The sequence below is a fragment of the Nerophis ophidion genome, linkage group LG19, assembly GCF_033978795.1.
Source record: "Nerophis ophidion isolate RoL-2023_Sa linkage group LG19, RoL_Noph_v1.0, whole genome shotgun sequence".
In the NCBI taxonomy this organism is placed as follows: Eukaryota; Metazoa; Chordata; class Actinopteri; order Syngnathiformes; family Syngnathidae; genus Nerophis; species Nerophis ophidion.
Genome location: NC_084629.1, coordinates 11,105,113 through 11,129,599, shown reverse-complemented (window position 1 = coordinate 11,129,599; position 24,487 = coordinate 11,105,113). Strand labels below are relative to the sequence as shown.

At 37.6% G+C, this 24,487-nt stretch overlaps 1 protein-coding gene across 2 annotated transcripts in view; it reads right to left on the bottom strand.

Annotated features, from left to right (window-relative positions):
* Positions 1 to 17,620, bottom strand: part of LOC133537954 (vang-like protein 1) — a 73,648-nt gene extending 56,028 nt beyond the window's left edge. For both annotated transcript variants that reach the window (XM_061879143.1, XM_061879144.1), the window contains exon 1: positions 17,492 to 17,620. The gene's annotated coding sequence lies outside the window, so the exon portion shown is untranslated. The remainder of the gene's footprint in view (positions 1 to 17,491) is intronic.
* Between the last annotated feature and the right edge of the window lie 6,867 nt (positions 17,621 to 24,487).

The following is a 24,487-nucleotide window of genomic DNA, read 5'->3' as shown; positions in this document are numbered from 1 at the left end:
TTCTTTGTTTTCACAGTTCCCGTGTCTTATGTCCCCTGTGTTTCCCACATTACTTCCCGTCATCAAGCTGTGTGCCTCGCCTTCCCTCTGGACTTTGGACTGCCTCCATCGATCCTCGACCCCTGCTTGGACGTGGACCCCTTTTGACGCCTCGCCCCCCCGACAACCTGCCTGTCTCACGGACACTCGAACATGCCTTCTGGACTTGCGCCTCTCTCACTAAACACCCCCGGTAACACACTCATTAATTCCTACACATAGTCTCACACCATACACCGCTTTTGGATTTGTCACACTCCATTTTCTAGTTTATATTTTTAAGATTGTTTATTATATATAAAGAGCATATATACAATAAATCATTGACTTACTATGCCCTCTTATGGTCTGTGCCGTCTACACTCCCCCCGGTAAACATAACACACCACACCTTATGTTTCAATGTAATAACCTTGCGTCACATATTTAGGAACAGCATTACGAAATAAATAAAGATAGCTAACACGTCATAAGGTGCTTTGATACAATATAGCAGTGTTTTTCAACCACTGTTCTGCGGCACACTAGTGTGCCGTGAGATACAGTCTGGTGTGCCGTGGGAGATAGTCTAATTTCACCTATTTGAGTTAAAAATATTTTTTGCAAACCAGTGATTATAGTCTGCAAATGATGTGTTGTTGTTGAGTGTCTGTGTTGTCTAGAGCTCGGCAGAGTAACCCTGTAATACTTTTCCACATCAGTATGTGGCAGCAGGTACTAATTGCTTTGTAGATGTCGGAAACAGCGGGAGGCAGTGTGAAGGTTAATTTGTGTCTAATGCTTAAACAAAAATGAACAAAAGTTGAGTGCCCCCAAGAAAAGGCATTGAAGCTGAGGGAAGGCTATGCAGAACGAAACTAAAACTGAACTGGCTACAAAGTAAACAAAAACAGAATGCTGGACGACAGCAAAGACTTACTGTGGAGCAAAGACGGCGTCCACAGTGTACAACCGAACATGACGTGACAATCAACAATTGTCCCCACAGAGAAGGATAAAAACCACTGAAAATAGTCTTGATCGCTAAAACACAGTAGATGCGGGAAATATCGCTCAAAGGAAGACATGAAACTGCTACAGGTAAATACCAAAATAAGAGAAAAAAACACCTAAATAGGAGCGCAAGACAAGAAGTAAAAAAAATTACACACAGGCAAACAGCAAAAAAGTCAAAATAAGTCAGGCTTTGATGTGACAGGTGACAGTACACTTACTTTGAGACAAGAGCTATATTGATGCATGCTTGGTTAAGGTTTAAAGTCATACCCAACAATTGCGAACAAAGACTTTTTCCTGTCAACTGAGTTTCGTTTTTTAATGATTTTTGCAGGTGATTTTTACAACGCAAAAATTTTGCCTTGGCTCAAAAAAGGTTGAAAAACACTGCAATATAGTACTTCATGGTGTTTGATTGGATGGGCTTTGCTACACTTTCTAAAATAAAGCTTCGCTATGTATCTGTCAGTCAGCTACAGATATCCAAGCTGCAAGTTCGATCATTGAGTTTTTTCTTCACAGAACAGGCTAACCCGCCATATTGTTACTGTTATATGTGAATGTGATATTAGCTCTGCAGCTATGCCAGCGTTGCTAACGTTAGTGTCCTCCTGTCCCTAATGTTACATTGTTGTACGTGATAGATACAGCATCTATTTTCTTGGCCAAAAGCACACATTAGCGCTTCCTTTAGACGAGTGCGGACAAACAAAGCACATTAGGTGAACACAATGATAACACCCTTTCAAAACACTCTGAGGCTATGATTGTGCTTTACGTGACCAATAAATGTGACTGCGGCAGCGATCATGTTCAAGTGTGTGTTAAATGACAGCCATGTTTTATTCATGTCATGCGAACACAGTCATTAAGAAGCGTCTTAAAAGGATCACTCCGTGCTGCTGTCGTTTCCATTTCCTGGTCTTTCAGCTCGTGTGATGCATGAGGTTGTCTCAGTGCTTCACCATCCATGACCGTTCATTTAAGAGCTCCCGACTGTCGTCATAGCAACCGCCTGTCTATCACCGTGACCATGATTATATTCCACCCCATTGTTTTCACGCTTTTTGTCCGACGAAATGAATCAAATAGAGATCATTTCAAATATCCTTTAGTGTATATATACTGTGTACATTAACCTTTAGTATATCAGTATGTGGAATTGAATTATGAAATGGATTATGCAAAGAAGTCCAAAAATTTACAGATACGATCCAGTTTACTGGGATGAGATGGCGACTTGTCCAGAGTGTAGCTGGGATAGGCTCCAGCATCCCCGCGATCCCGAGAGGGAAAAGATTCATAGCCCTACAATACATTTTAATTGTCTCGTTTGTTACATTACTGTGAAAAAATTGGTTAATTTTATAAATATTTTGATCAACATTTTTATTTCTTAAAAAAACATTTAAATTTACATTGGAAATAGTTAATCATATTAATCACATATACTTTAGAGATAATATTTACCTTACTTAATTTTTCTTTATTAATATTTTGAGAATTGTATTCATATAGAAAAACTACATATCTGTATCGATTGTTTGAATATTTGAATATATATAATAATAATTTGTAATTACTGTATATACAAGTGGTTCCCAACCACCGGGCCGTGGCCTGATTGTTACCGGGCCGCAGAATAATTTTTTATTCATTTTTATTAGAAAAAAATCAAAAATTATTATTATTTTTTTTTTATTAAATCAACATAAAAAAACACAATATACACTTACAATTAGTGCACTAACCACAAAAACCTCCCTTTTTCATGACAAAAAGGTCCCTTTTTCATGACAAAGAAAAAAAAAAAAAGACGGCACTGTATCAAAAACCGACATCAATCTCTGCATTAGTGCCCAAGGCATGGGTAACTTACACATCTGTGAAGGCACCATCAATGCTGAAAGGTACATACAGGTTTTGGAACAACATATGCTGCCATTTAAGCGCCGTCTTTTTCATGTACGCCACTGTTTATTTCAGCAAGACAATGCCAAGCCAGATTCAGCACGTGTTACAACAGCGTGGCTTTGTACATAAAGAGTGCGGGTACTTTCCTTGCCCGCCTGCAGTCCAGACCTATATCCCATCAAAAATGTGTAGCGCATTATGAAGCGTAAAATACGACAGCGGAGAACCCGGACTGTTGAACGACTGAAGCTCTACATAAAACAAGAATGGGAAAGAACTCCACTTTCAAAGATTTAACATTAAGTTTCCTCAGTTCCCAAACGTTTATTGAGTGTTGTTAAAAGAAAAGGTGATATAACACAGTGGTGAACATGCCCTTTCCCAACTACTTTGGCACGTGTTGCAGCCATCAAATTCTAAGTTATTATTTGCAAAAAAAAACGATAAAGTTTATGAATTTGAACATCAAATATCTTGTCTTTGTAGTGCATTCAATTGAATATGGATTCCGTTTATATTTACATCTAACACAATTTCCCAACTCATATGGAAACAGGGTTTGTATATAATTTAGTTTTGCATGTCTCAGGACACATCTGTATGTAATATTGGCTGCATTTCTGATAGTTGTTGACGTGCCAAGTTGTTCCAGACCACAGCAAACCTTACCTAGCTTGCCAAAGATGGTAATGAATCTGTTAGAAGAAGACAGCCTTCCGTTTCCTTAAACTTGGACACACACATCTATACCTTTGGCCCTTAAAAGCCAGTAATTTACAGGAGTTATCTCACCCTCTGAGAATCCTATGTTTTACTAACGGTTTCTAATGTTGTATAAAATGTGTAGAATAAATATTAAATGTCCACATTTCTGTCAATGAAGATTTGCTTCAGCCTGCGACACACAGTCATTTTGACAGTAGGCTAACATAACTAATATAGACACTTTTGTCATGTGCTGCCTTCATTATATACGGCTTTTCATATTTTGTGGCTCCAGACAGATTGTTTTGTACTTTTGGTCCAATGTGGCTCTTTCAACATATTGGGTTGCCTGCCCCTGAGTTACAATAATACATAATGAGTGATACATACAGTGGTTACAAATACATTGGAGACAGACACCACAGTGGACATACTTCACACACAAGTCACTATTTCTCTGTGATTGTTGGTCCAAAGTTGATGACGATTTTGGCAAATGGAGGATAAAAAGTAATTTTTTGGTTGTTTGGTGTATTTTTATTACGTTTTTGAAGCATGTTAGAGTGAAAGCTGGTCATGAAACACTGCAAGTAGGGCTGGGCGATATGGCCTTTTATTAATATCTCAATATTTTTAGGCCATGTCACGATACACGATATATGTCTCGATATTTTGCCTTAGCCTTGAATGAACACTTGATGCATATAATCACAGCAGATTGATGATTCTATGTGTCTGCATTAAAACATCCTTGTTCATACTGCATTAATATATGCTCATTTTAAACTTCCATGCAGGTAGGGAAATCACAACTAAGTCAATTGACCAAAACTGTATTTATTAAACAGTTATTAAGCAGTGGCACAAACATTCATGTCATTTCCAAAACAGAAAGCGCAAGATTGTCAGACTGGTTTGATTGTAACTTAGATATTGGGTGTCACTATGTAAAGCGCTTTGAGTCACTTGAGAAAAGCGCTATATAAATATAATTCACTTCACTTCACTTCAGACATTTCAAAACAAGCTATTAGTGCACTTTTGTGCATGATGTCACTAAGATGACATATCAAAACAACACTAAATTAAAATTCACTTTTTGTACAGAACGCCACTACAATAGTTTAAAACAAATAAAGTGCACTTGTGTGCATGATGTCACACAAGATATTTCAATAACTGTCAAATGAACTGCATAATAGGAAATCAAATAGTATATGTCCTTCGCTTTGTGGTATCTTCCTGTGGACCTTATCTCTTTCTTTTGTTGACTATTTTTTTCATACGGTGTTGATCTGGAAATAGTTGCTTTGGCATTTTGTTGGTGTGGCAACGAACGGAGATGTTGACATGCGGAGTTTCAAGCACTCTTCATTCTCTATTGGATGACTCTTCAAATGGTGCTACACATTAGCAGTGCTGCTACTTTTTGTAGCAACATTTTCGCCGCTTAATTGTTCAACATCTTCCCGCTTGAAGCCAAACTACCGCAGGCGATGTTTTTCTTGGGAATTAATTCTTCCTCCATTTGTTACCAGATTTGCACCTTCTCTCTCTCGTATTACCACTCGCACTGCACCGTTAGCATCAAAGCTAACGTTACCATGTCGCTACCTCTCTTCTCCGCGGGAGCGTGTGACGTTGCACGCGTGACGTGTGTAAGAAGGTGCGCTTGTTTTATGTCTCTGTGAGAAGGAAAGATAAGCAAGAGTGGGAAACGCATGTAGTGTAATGCCCGCAGCTAAAAGCAACTGTATGAGAACCTATATTCGAATATCACGATATAGTCATTTTCTATATCGCACAGAGACAAACCCCCGATTTATCAACTATATCGATATATCGCCCAGCCCTAATTGCAAGTGTGCGTCAAATACGGGCCCAAAATTATACTTCACGAAATAAAAGTCTGTTTTATCGTACGTTTATTAGCTGGAGCATGTCTAGAACTATGTGTCGACGTATTATTTTGGTTTATTTCATCAGAAAAACTAACATCAAAACGACAGCAATTGCATACATCCGGGCCCAGCCGCACACGTCCTTGGTAGCAGTCATGGCGCCTGGTACCACAGTTTGAGAATCACTGATCTAGTTTACTATAATACAGTATTTCCTTGAATTGTAGTATGTGCCTGCCTTGAATTACTGCCGGGTCAAACTCGCTTCGCAAAATAATTAGCGCATGCTTAGTATTTACCGCCTGGTCAAACTCGTGACGTCACGAGTGACACTTCCCCTGTCATTATTTTCAAAATGGAGGAGGCTGATTTCAATACCGGTAATTTGAAATCGCATAAAGGGAAGAAGATTAAGAGCTATTCAGTAGGATTTACATCACACTAAAATTTTTACTGCATGCCTTTGGTAAGTGCCGGAGTGAGAAGAGGTTTGAAAATACTTAGCGCATGCTTACTTTTACCGCATGCCTTTGGTAAGCGCAGGAGTGAGAAGAGTTTTTAAATAAATTAGCGCCCCGGCGGCAATTCAAGGAAATATGGTATATGTTATTTAATGTGGATCGTCACACTTAAAGAGAGAGACCGCTTTTAAAAAATGTGCTTAAAATGCCAAAAAACACTAAGTCGAGTAAAAAAAAGGGGGAAAAAAATGTTTGTCCTAATTAAACACGTGTTAGTATCAGAAAGTGTGCTGCTCATGTGAACCTCTCCTTTCATTCACGGGTCAAAAAGAGCACCTTACAAATGTGCGTCACGGACGTGATCATGCGCGATGACAGCACATCTCCCCACCCGCTAAGTAAACACACTAATGAATGTTTGTTTTACATTAGTGTCACTTTCTGCCTCCTTGCTCTCGTCTGGGTGCACTCGAGCAGAAAGCACTCGTGCATGCTGGATTTCACTGTACTGTACATCTCTCAAAGGAAAACTACTTTTGGGAGGGAGGAGGGGGTGAATTGATATCTGGCAACCAGGAAGCTGCGCGAGCATCACCGCTCCAGAGGCTTTATTATTTCTTTGTACCCTCAGCTTGTAAGCGATAGTTTTTCTTTCCCCGCGGCCACCATTTTTTTTCCGCATGGCCTGGTTCGACGGCACCTCCTCTCGCCTTGGCCCACATTCTGCTTCCTCTGGCCCAGAGGTCGGCACTCGGGGGGTTAACAGTTTTTAATCGAATCATGGGCTTATTCATTTAACCGTGCGAATGCTGGGTGTGATGCTCGACCATTGTGCGCACACACACACACACACACACACACACACACACACACACACACACACACAAGCAGGCATATCCTGCACACGTCCGCTCGGTGCCAGTGATTGATTATTATTGCTAACTATGGGGCCCCCTTTTGCTTCCCATGTTGCCAAGGCAACAGCGGATGCTCGAGATGCAAGCATGTATCAGACCTAAAGGGTTTAAATATATCTGCGCCAAATTTGACTTTACAGCAGCTGTATCTAAATTGTGGCCCGCGGGCCATTTGCAGCCTTTTTTATTGACCTGTGGCAGGTTCTTGTTAATAAATTAAACAAACAAAAAAAAAAAACCTCGGAAATCGGCTGAATTTCCCCTAAGAATCAATGAAGTACTTTCTATTCCATTCTATTCTATTCTAATATATTCCATTCTAAATAAAGTAGAAAAAAGGCGAAATGTATCAACAGAAATTTGATAGAACTATGACTATAACTTATTTTTTATCTGCTTTTTCCTAAAATACATTATTGGTTCAATTCATTTTCATATATTATAGTGTTTTAGCCTTTTTAAACACAATTCCAAGCTTTAAATTGGGGTGACTTTTTCCTTGCCCTTATGTGGGCTCTACCGAGGATGTCGTTGTGGTTTGTGCAGCCCTTTGAGACACTTGTGATTTAGGGCTATATAAATAAACATTGACCTGCACCTGGGGATAGGTTGATTGGCAACAATAAATTGGCCCTAGTGTGTGAATGTGAGTGTGAATGTTGTCTGTCTATCTGTGTTGGCCCTGCAATGAGGTGGCGACTTGTCCAGGGTGTACCCCGCCTTCCGCCCGATTGTAGCTGAGATAGGCGCCAGCGACCCCCGCGACCCCAAAAGGGAATAAGCGGTAGGAAATGGATGGATGGATGATTGATTTATTCTTTTTATTGGCCTGCGACACGTTCTAAAAATAAAACAAACCAAAAACTAAAGAAAAATAAATAAATAAAATAAACAAATTAACAAAATAAAAATAAAACAAATCTAAAAGCTACAGCAAAACATGAAAAAATACATGTTGATACTAATGAGACTATTAATACACTTAGGGCCTGTTTTTATTAAATGTTTGTGTGTACTAAAACACGCTGATCTGCTAAACTTGTGCACAGAGGATTGCTTCTCAAGAGAGTAAAATAAGGCGCGCAAGCCACGTATGTCTATCTTCATGAATATCCGGAATATATAATGATTATCAGAACATCGACAATACCAGGAGGAGATAATGTAAATATTATTATTCAGCACAAGCAAAGTGATTTATCAAGGCTGACTACTGTTCTGCGGATGCTATTTTGCATCTTCATTCAGCATGTTTGAAAAGTATGTGCTAACTGTCACAGTTTCGCACACGGCTGTGAGAAACGAGGTACTTGAGCTGCAAAGACATACGAAGGACAGATAATGCTTCGCCCTATGTGTGCGTGTCAACTAGGGCTGCGAATCTTTGGGTGTCCCACGATTCGATTCAATATCGATTCTTGGGGTCGCGATTCCATTATATATCAATTTTTTTTTCTGATTCAAAGCGATTCTCGATTCAAAAACGATATCTTTCCGATTCAAACGATTCTGTATACATTCAATACATAGGATTTCAGCAGGATTTAACCCAGTCTGCTGATATGCTAGCAGAGTAGTAGATTTAAAAAAAAAAAGCTTTTATAATTGTACAGGACAATGTTTTATCAACTGATTGCAATAATGTAAATTTGTTTTAACTATTAAACAAACCAAAAATACGACTTATTTTATCTTTGTGAAAATATTGGACACAGTGTGCTGTCAAGCTTATGAGATGCGATGCAAGTGTAAGCCACTGTGACACTATTGTTCTTTTTATTTTTATTTTTATAAATGTCTAATGCAGTGGTTCTTAACCTAGGTTCGATCGAACACTAGGGGTTCGGTGAGTCGGCCTCAGGGGTTCGGCGCAGGTCAAAACACACATTCTCATCAGGTAAATAAAAACTTCTTCCTATGGGCGTATTACGGATATGGCAAAAACAGAAGTCAGACTGATCTGCAGGTGTGTAATTTGTTGTGAGTTTATGCACCGTGTTGGTTTTGTCCTTTGAACAAGGTGATGTTCATGCACGGTTAATTATGTGCACCAGTAAAACAACATGGTAACACTTTAGTATGGGGAACATATTCACCATTAAATTAGTTCTTTATTAACATGCAAACTATTAACATTGGCCCTTAAACATTATTAAGTACTTATTAATGCCTAATTCGGCATGGCCTCGTTATAACCCTAACCCTAGGCCTCTAACCCAGGGGTCGGGATTTTTTTTGGCTGAGAGAGCCATGGAAGCCAAATATTTTAGGAGGTATTTCCGTGAGAGCCATTTAATATTTTTAAACACTGAATACAACTACATGCGTGCATTTTTAAGTAAGACCAACATTTTTATAGCATAATAAGTCTCTTATTCTTTTTAATAACATTGATATTTTAAAGCTAACCAATAATAAATAAAATACTAATCATTAATGTGACCTCTTGAACAAGTGCGGTAGAAAACAGATGGACGATAAAATGCATGAGAATGTTATATATTTTAAACGTTAATTTTAGCACTGTGATTACCAGCGGAATTATTCATAATTATCCTATTAAGCCACGTCAGTTAAGATTTATGTGAGAGCCAGATGCAGTCATCAAAAAAGCCACATCTGGCTTGCAAGCCATAGGTTCCCTACCCCTGCGCTAACCCTAATCCGAACCAAATAACTCTAAATTAAGTTTTTGTTACTTAGAATGTTCCCCTAGTGTCCAAAAACCTCTAAATTAAGTATTTGTTACTTATAATATGTTCTCCATACTAAAGGGTTACCAAAAAAAATAACTTTTTCTTGAATTAAGAAAACAAAACATTTTATTTTTCACAAAGAAGGGTTCGGTGAATGCGCATATGAAACTAACGGGGTTCGGTACCTCCAACAAGGTTAAGAACCACTGGTTGAATGATAATGTCAATGAAGGATTTTTAATCACTGCTATGCTGAAATTATAACTAATATCGATACTGTTGTTGATAATATTCATTTTTGTTTCACTACTTTTGGTTTGTTCTGTGTCGTGTTTGTGTCTCCTCTCAATTGCTCTGTTTATTGCAGTTCTGAGTGTTGCTGGGAATTGGATTGCATTGTTATGGTATTGCTGTGTATGGTTTTGTCGGATTGATCAAAAAAATAAAAATCACAATACGAAGTTCCTGCAGTCCTGGGTTCAAATCCAGGCTCGGGATCTTTCTGTGTGGAGTTTGCATGTTCTCCCCGTGAATGCGTGGGTTCCCTCCGGGTACTCCGGCTTCCTCCCACTTCCAAAGACATGCACCTGGGGATAGGTTGATTGGCAACACTAAATTGGCCCTAGTGTGTGAATGTGAGTGTGAATGTTGTCTGTCTATCTGTGTTGGCCCTGCGATGAGGTGGCGACTTGTCCAGGGTGTACCCTGCCTTCCGCCCGATTGTAGCTGAGATAGGCGCCAGCGCCCCCCGCGACCCCGAAAGGGAATAAGCGGTAGGAAATGGATGGATGGAATTAAAAAAAAAAAAAAAAGAGAATCGATTCTGAATCGCATAACGTGAGGATCGCGATTCGTATTCGAATTGATTTTCCCCCACACCCTAGTGTCAACATATTTGGACTGTCATAAATAAAAAAATATTCAGCAATATAATTTTATAACTGTGTAGCTGCTAGATGACTTAAGAGGCTGATTAAAACAACTTCACTTGATGAATTTTGGTCTCTATTGGTGTTTTTTAATGATGTTTTTTTTTATTCAGGAAATATGTTATTATAATACATGTCTTGTATAAAAATATGTCTTTCAATAAGCATTTTCTTGTGTTTGGATCATTCCAGTTGCAAGAATGTGCTGCAGTTGTGATGGTGCACCGCCTCCCTGCAGAGCGTGCGTTTGCCAGCTAAAAATAGTTTATTTTGTCTACAGACGGTGCTTTTATACTGCAGAAAAGGTGGTCCAAATTATTGATGTGCACTGCTAGTTCAACAATGTCCCACACTGGCACATAATGCCAGTAGTACATACAAAAAACTCATTTAAATAGGGCGGTCTACACCACTTGTCAATTGTACACGCAGTCTTAGTAAATCACACACAACACGCCTGCTAATAGTACAGTAGGTACACAAAATGTTATAGTTTGCACACACTCTTTAGTGTGTGTTATTGGGATCTTAGTAGATCAAGCCTTAAGTCACCACAAAACATAAAGCCTAATACACAGTACTGCATATTACATCCTTTGGTTAGGCTCTGACTGACATAAAATGTAAACATTTTTGGAATATTTTTTTCGCTTCTTTCAACAGCCACAAAATAAGGTACCACTTCACACTCATAAGATACACAAAATGTGTAACAAAGGCCATGTCTGTGTTGATTTGAAAAGCGGTTTGAATGTTTTTACCATGTTTGTCAAAACCCCGCAAGCACAGTTATAAAAGCTTCTATGATGATGTCAGTCAGAAAATTTGTGCTTGTAAGAGGGTAAAAAAAAAAACTATTGTATTTGAGGTCTACTGATTTAGAGTCAGAGCTTTTCTTCCAATCGCTCACAGACCAATGACCAGGGGTTGCCAGGGGTCGGCAACCCACAATGTTGAAAGAGCTATATTGGACCAAAAATTAAAAAAAAATCTGTCCGGAGCCGCCAAAAATTAAAAGCCTCATATATAATTGTTATAATGAAGACATCACGTAATGTAAGTGTCTATATTAGCTATATTAGCTTAATACGGAAGGCTGACCCAAATCTTTGTTGACAGAATGTTGTATTTTAATTTTTATTCTACACATTTTTGCAACATTGGAAATCATTAAAGAAAGACATGGACCTGAGGATAGATTGATTGGCAACACTAAAATTGGCCCTAATGTGTGAATGTTGTCTGTCTATATGTGTTGGCCCTGCGATGAGGTGGCGACTTGTCCAAGGTGTATCCCGCCTTCCGCCTGAATGCAGCTGAGATAGGCGCCAGTGACCCCCCCGTGACCCCAAAACGGACAAGCGGTATAATATGGATGGATGCACCTGGAGATATATTGATTGGCAACACTAAATTGGCCCTAGTGTGTGAATGTGAGTGTGAATGTTGTCTGTCTATCTGTGTTAACCCTGTGATGAGGTAGCGGCTTGTCCAGGGCGTACCCCGCCTTCCGCCTTAATGCAGCAGAGATAGGTTCCAAGCGGTAGAAAAAAGGGATGGACGGCTTCGCAGAGGGTGAGATAACTCCTGGAAATGAATGTCTTAGAATGGCCAAAGGTATATAGATGTGTGTGCCCAAGTTGGAGGAAACGGCGGGCTGTCTACTTCTAATGGATTTATTTCCATCTTTGCGACCTGGGTAACGTTTGCTGTGGTCTGGAACAACATGGCACACAAACAGCTATGAGAAATGCAGCCAATATTACATACAGATAGGGTGTCATGAGACATGCAAATATAAAAAAAGTGTGGCGAAATTATTCCCTGCATTTGACCCATCACCCTTGATCACCCCCTGGGTGGGGTGAGGGGAGCAGTGGGCAGCAGCAGTGCAACGCCCGGGAATCATTTTTGGTGATTTAACCCCCAATTCCAACCCCTTAATGCTGAGTGCCAAGCAGGGAGGTAATGGGTCCCATTTTTATAGTCTTTGGTATGACTCAGCCGGGGTCTGAACTCACGACCTACCGATCTCAGGGCGGACACTCTACCCACTAGGCCACTGAGTTGATTAAATTAAACAAAGAGGACATAAGTAAAGGAAATTAAATGAGCTCAAATTGACCTACAAACGAGGTATAATGATGCAATATGTACATGCAGTTAGCATAAATAGCATGATAGCATCAATCAACTTGCAGTCATGCACTGACAAAATATGCCTGATAAACACTCCAGCAAATCAATAAAGCTCACTTTTGTGTACTCACGCACAGTATTAAACGTTTGGTGGTCAAAAATAGACAATGAAGGAGTGACATAAAACAGGTCTTTCTATGGGAGCGTCGGAGAAAGTTGTACATGTAAAAAAAAATATGATGAGTTCAAAGGTCGCTGAAATTTGTAGGACAAAACTGTGCTTGCCAAATACTCTATATAACATAAACAGTGGGATTTTTAACAATTAGGAAGGTTTGTGTCCTGTTTGTCCTCGAACAGAAAATATATTAAAACAAAAACTTTTTTTTTTTTCTTCATCTTTTTCCATTTTCACACATCTCTGAAAAAGGTCTAGGGAGCCACTAGGGCGGCGCTAAAGAGACGCGGGTTGCTGACCCCCGGCGTGGGCGATGCAGGAAGCCGCAGCACATGAAGAAACAAATGTGTCTTGAAGGTTGTTAACAAACGTTGGAGTTATGATGATCTGTCACCAAACAAAATACATACTGGGGTTTTTTTTCTCCCGAAAAAAAATATTCTTAAAAATATTGGGACTACTTATGTTGTGTATTTTAATAGAATTAAAAAAACAACACTCATGACAGTGAAAGAGAGAGGAATACATTCTTAGTCCCTTATTATTAAAGTCCCTGATGCAATTCCAGCACCCCAAATGACCTGGATCAGCTTCATCACATGCCGAGGCCCGGTTGCCATGGCACCAGCAGTATATCCCACACACACACTTGCACACACACCCTCACCTTCATTCTTAGTAACCCATACACTTCCTTCCTTCCTTGCTCCAGCTTCTCATGCAAACTTTACACCGGAAAATGCTATTAACTACATAGCCAAGCTAACTGGAAGGTAATGTTGAAGTACACAATTAAGTATTAATTATGAGAAGCTGCAAACTATAATCAATATAATAAACAGGTCATCATCCCTCAGACTGTGGCAAAGCAAACAGAATTGGGGTGACTTCATCACCGTAGTGGATGATGTCATTACTCACAAGACTATTTGTAAAACGGTGTTATTTGTTGGCTATGTTTTTAGCAGGCTGCTTCCTGTTTCATTGGAGTGATGAGCAGATGTGCCTTTAGGAGGCTTGGATGCTTCCATTGTCTCCGTCAAAGAGTGAAATGTTATTAATTTACCCAGATCCTCGCCAAAATAATGACATGGGCTCATGCTCCGCCCCTTATAGAGGCGCCAATTACTTTGCCTGCTAACTGTGTTCTTCTGTTGACTGGGCCCAATTGACAAACTGTACCATCGCATAACATCCAAAACTTATATCATCGCAAAATTCTTAAATAATTGTATTAATTTGAAGCATGCTAAAATGATGTTGTTGTAGTCGTATAGGGAGTATAAAATACAGAAAAAACATTTAAGTGTTCATGCGCATATTTAATTGTTCTGTCATTTGCTGGGATGTAATTAAATTAAGGTTAAAATTATTTAATCTATTTCATTTTAATATTTAGCATTTTATTCTCACAAGGTTTATCTTTATTATTTTTATGCTATCTTTAAAACTATGAAAACCATATCCAAGCTCTTAATTAAAAAAATTGAATGTCAGGTTTGGAGCGTATCGTGTGCGCGTGTTGTGTCACCCCCGGATGCACGAGGACCAGACAGGCAGGAGTAGCAGGCAAGACTTGATTTAATATATAAAAATTAAAAGAACACTGATACAAACGACAAAATAAAGCACGTTCCTACGCACGGGAAGCTAACGCTAAACTTAGCATGAGACAAAGTCCAAAAAAAGTGACGTGCCGAACGCACGCGAAGCTAAGACGAGACTTAGCAAGGTTAAATACAAATACGAGAACCAAACGTGACTGTTGCATGTAGCAAACAATGGACCAAGACCGAACAAAAGGAGAAGGCAGGCTTAAATACAGAAGTAATCAATTACCAACAGGTGTGCGTAGGGAAACAAGTAGCAGGTGGGACAAATGAAAAACCATGGAAACAAGATAAAACAGGAAGGGCAAAAACAATCAACAAAACACAAAAGGACTCAGAAACTAAAACCATACATGATCCGGGCGGCGGATCCCAACAATTACTTTCTTCAATAGTAATAATAATGTAATGTTCAGTAATCATACAATCATATACACTAAAATGTTACGGCTACAAATATGTACATACAGACCTGCAATAATTAAACATATTAAAATATATGTATATCAATTTAAAATAATGTAATTATTGAAAATATTTGATTAATTATGTATTCATTGATCAATACATTCCAGATTTTTTTATTAAAGATGTTTACACGAAACGTGCATTTATTTGAAAAATATTGATACAATTACAGTACATGCATATATTGTACTGTTATATTTATGTTTCTGCGATGAGGTTGCGACTTGTCCAGGGTGTACACCGCTTGAATGCAGCTGAGATAGGCTCCAGCTACCCCCCGCAAACCCAAAAGGGACAAGCGGTAGAAAATGGTTGGATGGATTTATGTTTATGAGGTTTTTTTAATAATGATATTATATACTCGCATAAATATTGTTTGGATGTATTTTTACACATATTTACACAAAACACATATTCATTTGAAACATGTTGATATATCTCAATTCAGTTAATGCACTGAATTTATCTGACATATATTTACGTTTAGGAGTTCTCCCTTTGAAAATTCTAATACATACACAAATACAAATAATATATTGAACATTTATTTTCAAACATATTTACACTTAACATTTTTCATCGCAAATATTGAAATATATTTATGATCATTTAATATACTATATGGGGACGGCACGGCGAAGTTGGGAGCGTGGCCGTGCCGGCAATCTGAGGGTTACTGGTTCAATCCCCACCTTCTACCTATCCTAGTCACATCCGTTGTGTCTTTGAGCAAGACATTTCACCCTTGCTCCTGATGGGTCCTGGTTAGAGCCTTGCATGGCAGCTCCCGCCATCAGTGTGTGAATGTGTGTGTGAATGGGTGAATGTGGAAATAGTGTCAAAGCGCTTTGAGTTCCTTTAAAAAAAAGGTAGAAAGGCACTATACAAGTACAACCCATTTACTCATATTTATTTTACAATATTTTTCTTAAATACAGTATGTATAAAATAGTTAGTTACAAAAATAATATACTCATGATTTATTTAATTGAAAACATTTAATTAAAGTATCAATTTATTTTATATTCAGTTTAGTTTATGTTTTATAAACCAAATATTTATTATTTTTATTTAGTGTCGAAGGCTTTGAGTTCCTTTAAAAAAAAAGGTAGAAAAGCGCTATACAAGTCCAACCCATTTACTCATATTTATTTTACAATATTTTTCTTAAATACAGTATGTATAAAATAATTAGTTACAAAAAAAAATATTCATGATTTATTTAATTAAAAACATTTAATTGAAGTATCAATTTATTTTATATTCAGTTTAGTTTATATTTTATAAACCAAGTATTTATTATATTTATATGCTCTAATTATGTATATGTATTTTTCTTTAATAGTTATAAACTAATTAGTTCTACAAATAATACATGTACGATTTATTTATATGAAAAATATTTTATTAAAGTATTTATTTTCAATATTTACATATTTGGGAATGTTTAAAGTCCTTTATATTCATCTAATATAGTGTAAATATTTACCATGATAATATTACCTACTGAAACACATTTTTATTTATTTTATGTGAAATAAACATACTGCATATACCGTATTTCCTTGATTTGCCGCAGGGTATATAGTATGCACCTGCCTTGAATTACTCAAACTCGCTTCGCAAAATAATTAGCGCATGCTTAGTATTACCGCGTGGTCAAACTCGTCATCATTTTCAAAATGGAGGAGACTGATTTCAATACCGGTAATTTGAAATCGCATAAATTGAAGAAGATTAAGAGCTATTCAGTAGGATTTAGGGTCCAAGCTTACATCACACTCTAATTTTTACTGCATGCCTTTGGTAAGTGCCGGAGTGAGAAGAGGCTTTAAGATAATTAGCGCATGCTTACTTTTACCGCATGCCTTTGGTAAGCGCAGGAGTGAGAAGAGGTTTTAAATTAATTAGCGCCCCGGCGGCAATTCAAGGAAATACGGTAAATCTTCACAAACCCTATCAAACATAAAAATGGAAACACATCCACTTTAAACTACTGTTTTTATGTTTAAAAAAATAAGTGCATTTGCAAAGAGAGAGAGAGTGGGTGTGTAATGGAGTCCTAACACCCTACATTGTTACTTGCTGCCCTTTGATACAACAACGTTGTGCACGATAATAGTAGTCATTTCTGCAGCACACGTCATGTGCCCGAACGTACCTTATCGATACAGCACAACTGTAAATGTATGCACATTTACTGTGGCCGTGGATGGGACAAACGCGGCCGTGTAAGGAGAGCTTCATCCAGCTGTGCACAGCAGAGGCACCGTGCCCCTTTATGCACCGACAATTACAGATATAGTCAAATATAGGCCAATGTCGTTCAAATATACTTGTGTGTGTTTAAAATATAAACCGACGTGATTCAGACGAAACACGTGCCCAGCGTCTTGATTAACGTGCTTTTTTTTTTTTTTTTTTTTTAATTAAATCGCAGGTAAAAGCCAAGATGGTCGCAGCAGGACACGATCCGCACCCGCTTTTATCTTTTCAAAATAAAATATTACGATGATCGATGAAGAGATTCGCTCCTACCTTTCCTCCTCGTCATTCCTTCTCTGGAGAGAGGCGCGTCCCTTCCCTCACTCGATCCCGGCCATTGTGGGGAGAGCGGCGGAGGAACCATGGAGCTTCTCCGCACACACACACACACACACACGTACAGACACACACACTCACGGTGCAATTCAATTAGGGCGATTTTTGGTTGCGCCGCCAGAGGGCGCCATTGACACCGTTTCAAGCATAGTAACTTACCTCCGGTCTCAAGTGCTGCAGCTGTTTCCAATATGGCGGCCTATTTTTAAGCTGGTTTGTATCGATTTTTCATCAATAATGAAGTTAACTCGCTGAATGACATCGAATACTGTCCAAGAGACACTTTTGAAATGTGTTATTGATTGACTTTTGAAGCTCACTTTACTGGAATGTTACATTTGAGTTTATTTGGAATGCAAGTGGTGCAGCTGTTTACAATATGGCGGCCTATTTTTAAGCTGGTTTGTATCGATTTTTCATCAATAATGAAGTTAACTCGCTGAATGACGTCGAATACTGTTTAAGAGACACTGTTAAAATGTGTTATTGATTCTACTTTTGAAGCTCACTTTACTTTTGGAATGTTAAATTTGAGTTTATTTGGAATGCAAGTGGTGCAGCTGTTTACAATTTGGCGGGCTATTTCTAAGCTGGTTTGTATCGATTTTTCAATGATATTGAAGTTAACTCACTGAATGACGTTGAATACTGTTTAGGTGACACTTAAAATGTGTGATTGTTTGACTTTTGAAGCATTCTTTACTTTTGGAATGTTGAATTTGAGTTTATTTTGAATAGAAGTGGTGCAGCTGTTTCCAATATGGCGACCTATTTTCAAGCTGGTTAGTATTGATTTTTCAACAATATTGATGTTAACTCACTGAGTAACGTCAGATGTTTAAGAGACACTGTTAAGATGTGGTGTTGATTGACTTTTGAAGCAGACTTTACTTTTGGAATGTCGAGTGTGGAATGTCGAGTGTGGTTGGCTGTTTCCAATATTGCGGCCTATTTTTAAGTTGGTTTGTATCGATTTTTCATCAATAATGAAGTTAACTCGCTGAATGATGTTGAATACTGTTTAAGAGACAGTGTTAAAATGTGTTATTCATTGACTTTTGAAGCTCACTTTACTTTTGGAATGTTACATTTGAGTTTATTTGGAATGCAAGTGGTGCAGCTGTTTACAATATGGCGGCCTATTTTTAAGCTGGTTTGTATCGATTTTTTATCAATAATGAAGTTAACTCGTTGAATGATGTCGAATACTGTTTAAGAGACAGTGTTAAAATGTGTTATTGATTGACTTTTGAAGCTCACTTTACTTTTGGAATGTTACATTTGAGTTTATTTGGAATGCAAGTGGTGCAGCTGTTTAGAATATGGCGGCCTATTTCTAAGCTGGTTTGTATCCATTTTTCCTCAATAATGAAGTTGACTCGCTGAATGATGTCGAATACTGTTTAAGAGACACTGTTAAAATGTGTTATTGATTGACTTTTGAAGGTCACTTTACTTTTGGAATGTTAAATTTGAGTTTATTTGGAATGCAAGTGGTGCAGCTGTTTACAATTTGGCGGGCTATTTCTAAGCTGGTTTGTATCGATTTTTCAATGATATTGAAGTTAACTCACTGAATGACGTTGAATACTGTTTAGGTGACACTGTTAAAATGTGTGATTGTTTGACTTTTGAAGCATTCTTTACTTTTGGAATGTTGAATTTGAGTTTATTTTGAATAGAAGTGGTGCAGCAGTTTCCAATATGGCGACCTATTTTCAAGCTGGTTAGTATTGATTTTTCAACAATATTGACGTTAACTCACTGAGTAACGTCAGATGTTGTTTAAGAGACACTGTTAAGATGTGGTGTTGATTGACTTTTGAAGCAGACTTTACTTTTGGAATGTCGAGTGTGGAATGTCGAGTGTGGTTGGCTGTTTCCAATATTGCGGCCTATTTTTAAGTTGGTTTGTATCGATTTTTCATCAATAATGAAGTTAACTCGCTGAATGATGTTGAATACTGTTTAAGAGACAGTGTTAAAATGTGTTATTCATTGACTTTTGAAGCTCACTTTACTTTTGGAATGTTACATTTGAGTTTATTTGGAATGCAAGTGGTGCAGCTGTTTACAATATGGCGGCCTATTTCTAAGCTGGTTTGTATCGATTTTTCTTCAATAATGAAGTTAACTCGCTGAATGACGTCGAATACTGTTTAATAGACACTGATAAAATGTGTTATTGATTGACTTTTTAAGCTCACTTTACTTTTGGAATGTTACATTTGAGTTTATTTGGAATACAAGTGGTGCAGCTGTTTACAATATGGCGGCCTATTTCTAAGCTGGTTAGTATTGATTTCTCAACAATATTGACGTTAACTCAATGGGTAACGTCAGATGTTGTTTAATAGACACTGTTAAGATGTGGTGTTGATTGACTTTTGAAGCAGACTTTACTTTTGGAATGTCGAGTGTGGTTGAGTTTACTTTAAATACAAGTGGTGCACCTTTTTCCAATATCGCGGCCTATTTTTAAACCGGTTTCTATCGATTTTTCATCAATAATGAAGTTAACTCACTAATTAACATCGAATATTGTTTAAGAGACACTGAGACAATGTGTTATTGATTGACTTTTGAAGCTCACTTTATTTTTGCAATGTTACATTTGAGTTTATTTCGAATGCAAGTGGTGCAGCTGTTTCCAATAGTGTGGCCTATTTTTAAGCTGGTTTGTATCGATTTTTCAACGATATTGAAGTTAACTTGCTGAATGACGTCGAACACTGTCTAAGACAGTGGTTCTCAAATGGGGGTACGCGTACCCCTGGGGGTACTTGAAGGTATGCTAAGGGGTACGTGAGATTTTTTTTGAAATATTCTAAAAATAGCAACAGAGCAGAAATCCTTAATAAATATATGTATTGAATAATACTTCAACAAAATATGAATGTAAGTTCATAAACTGTGAAAAGAACTGCAACAATGCAATATTCAGTGTTGACAGCTAGATTTTTTCATAAATATTGATGTTAAAGATTTCTTTTTTTGTGAAGAAATGTTTAAAATGAAGTTGATAAATCCAAATGGATCTCTATTACAATCCCCAAAGAGGGCACTTTAAGTTGATGATTACTTCTATGTGTAGAAATCTTTATTTATAATTGAATCACTTCTTTATTTTTCAACAAGTTTTTAGTTATTCTTATAGATTTCTTTCAAAATAGTTCAAGAAAGGCCACTACAAATGAGCAGTATTTTGCACTGTTATACAATTTAATAAATCAGAAACTGATGACATAGTGCTGTATTTTACTGCTTTATCTATTTTTTTCAACCAAAAATGTTTTGCTTTGATTAGGGGGTACTTGAATGAAAAACATTTTCACAGGGGGTACATCACTGAAAAAGTGTTGAGAACCACTGGACTACAAGTACTGTATGTTCTATATCAGTGGTTCTCCAATGGGGGTACGCGTACTTCTGGGGGTACTTGAAAGTATGCCAAGGGGTACGTGATATTTTAAAACAAATATTGTAAAAATAGCAACAATTAAAAAATCCTTTATAAATATATTTATTGAATAATACTTCAACAAAATATGAATGTAAGTTCATAAACCGTGAAAAGAAATGCAACAATGCAATATTCAGTGTTGACAGCTAGATTTTTTGTGGACATGTTCCATAAATATTGATTTTAAAGACTTCTTTTTTTGTGAAGAAATGTTTAGAATTAAGTTCATGAATCCAGATGGATCTCTATTACAATCCCCAAAGAGGGCACTTTAAGTTGATGATTACTTCTATGTGTAGAAATCTTTATTCATAATTGAATCACTGGTTTATTTTTCAACAAGTTTTAAGTTATTTTTATATCTTTTTTCCCCAAAACGTTCAAGAAAGACCACTACAAATGAGCAATATTTTTGCACTGTTATTAATCAGTTTCTGATTTATTAAATTGTATCTCTTTTTTTCAACCAAAAATGGTTTGCTCTGATTAGGGGTACTTGAATTAAAAAAATGTTCACAGGGGGTACATCACTGAAAAAAAGGTTGAGAACCACTGATCTAAGAGACACTTTACTGGAATGTTACATTTGAGTTTATTTGGAATGCAAGTGGTGCAGCTGTTTCCAATATGGCGGCCTATTTCTAAGCTGGTTTGTATCGATTTTTCATCAATATTGAAGTTAACTCACTGAATGACGTCGAATACTGTTTAAGAGACACTGTTAAAATGTGTTATTGATTGACTTTTGAAGCTCACTTTACTTTCGCAATGTTGAGTTTGAGTTTATTTGGAATGCAAGTGGTGCAGCTGATTCCAATGTGGCTGCCTATTTTTAGGCTTGTGTGTATCCTTATTTCAACGATATTGATGTTAACTCACTGAGTAACGTCATATTGTTTAATAGACACTGTTAAGATATGTTATAGATTGACTTTTGAAGCTCACTTTACTTTTGGAATGTTACATTTGAGTTTATTTTGAATGCAAGTGGTGCAGCTGTTTACAATGTGGCGGCCTATTTTTAAGCTTGTTTGTAGTGATTTTTCAACAATATTGACGTTAACTCACTGAGTAACATCAGATATTGTTTAAGAGACACTGTTAAGATCTGTTATTGATTGACTTTTGAAGCACACTTTACTTTCGGAATGTTGAGTTTTAGTTTATTTCTTTTTTTCTTTTTTTTTTTTAATAAATTTCTTTTTTTGATGTGTTATTGATTGACTTTTGAAGCACACTTTACTTTTGGAATGTTGAATTTGGTTGACTTTGAGTTTATTTCGATCGCAAGTGGTACAGCAATTTCCAATTTGGCGGCCTATTTTTAAACTGGTTTGTATTGATTTTTCAACAATATTGACATTAACTCACTGAGTAACGTCCGAAATTGTTTAAGAAACACTGTTAAGATTGACTGAAGAAGCTCACTTTACGTTTGGAATGTTACATTTGAGTTTATTTCGAATGCCAATGGTGCAGCTGTTTCCAATTGGCCTATTTTGAAGCTTGTTGATTTAATTCTTCATTTTAGCTTCTGTTTTTTCGACGATGAATATTTGTGAAATATTTCTTCAATGTTATTATTAATAAAATTCAAAAAAAATATTCTGACAAATCTAGAAAATCTGTAAAATCTAATTTAAATCTTAATTCAAAGTCTTTTGAATTTCTTTTAAATTTTTTGTTCTGGAAAATCTAGAAGAAATAATGATTTGTCTTTGTTAGAAATACAGCTTGGTCCAATTTGTTATATATTATAACAAACTGCAGATTGGATTTTAAAACATGTCATCAAAATTCTAAAATGAATCTTAATCAGGAAAAATTACTAATGATGTTCCACAAATAATTTTTTTTATTTTTTTCAAAAACTTTCAAATTTGCTTTTTTTTCTCCATTTTTTTCGGTTTAATTTTGAATTTGAAAGAGTTGAAATTGAAGATAAACTATGTTTAAAAATTTTGTTTTCATTTTGGTCGTGTTTTCTCCTCCTTTAAACCGTTCAATTAAGTGTTTTTTTTTCATCATTTATTCCCTACAAAAAACCTTCCATAAAAGGAAAAAAAATGTTTGACGGAATGACAGACTGAAATACCCATGTTTTAATATATATATATTTATTAAAGGTAAATTGAGCAAATTGGCTATTTCTGGCAATTTATTTAAGTGTGTATCAAACTGGTAGCCCTTCGCATTAATCAGTACCCAAGAAGTAGCTCTTGGTTTCAAAAAGGTTGGTGACCCCTGCTCTATACAGTATACATTTATTTCTAGTGCACATTTTTTAATCACTATTTGAGCTGCTACAACAAAAAATAATTATTTTGTGTTTTATATTGATAATAATAATATTAATACATTTTATTTAGAAGCACTTTTTTAAAAACTTAGACACTTTACAATAAAAGTCAAATGAGTGGATTATGATTTAAGTGGGATCACACTCCTCAGCCTTCCCGGTAAGGTTTATTCAGGTGTACTGGAGAGGAGGCTACGTCGGATAGTCGAACCTCGGATTCAGGAGGAACAGTGTGGTTTTCGTCCTGGTCGTGGAACTGTGGACCAGCTCTATACTCTCGGCAGGGTTCTTGAGGGTGCATGGGAGTTTGCCCAACCAGTCTACATGTGCTTTGTGGACTTGGAGAAGGCATTCGACCGTGTCCCTCGGGAAGTCCTGTGGGGAGTGCTCAGAGAGTACGGGGTATCGGACTGTCTTATTGTGGCGGTCCGCTCCCTGTACGATCAGTGCCAGAGCTTGGTTCGCATTGCCGGCAGTAAGTCGAACACATTTCCAGTGAGGGTTGGACTCCGCCAAGGCTGTCCTTTGTCACCGATTCTGTTCATAACTTTTATGGACAGAATTTCTAGGCGCAGTCAAGGCGTTGAGGGGTTCCGGTTTGGTAACCGCAGGATTAGGTCTCTGCTTTTTGCAGATGATGTGGTCCTGATGGCTTCATCTGACCGGGATCTTCAGCTCTCGCTGGATCGGTTCGCAGCCGAGTGTGAAGCGACCGGAATGAGAATCAGCACCTCCAAATCCGAGTCCATGGTTCTCGCCCGGAAAAGGGTGGAGTGCCATCTCCGGGTTGGGGAGGAGACCCTGCCCCAAGTGGAGGAGTTCAAGTACCTAGGAGTCTTGTTCACGAGTGAGGGAAGAGTGGATCGTGAGATCGACAGGCGGATCGGTGCGGCGTCTTCAGTAATGCGGACGTTGTACCGATCCGTTGTGGTGAAGAAGGAGCTGAGCCGGAAGGCAAAGCTCTCAATTTACCGGTCGATCTACGTTCCCATCCTCACCTATGGTCATGAGCTTTGGGTCATGACCGAAAGGATAAGATCACGGGTACAAGCGGCCGAAATGAGTTTCCTCCGCCGTGTGGCGGGGCTCTCCCTTAGAGATAGGGTGAGAAGCTCTGCCATCCGGGAGGAACTCAAAGTAAAGCCGCTGCTCCTCCACACCGAGAGGAGCC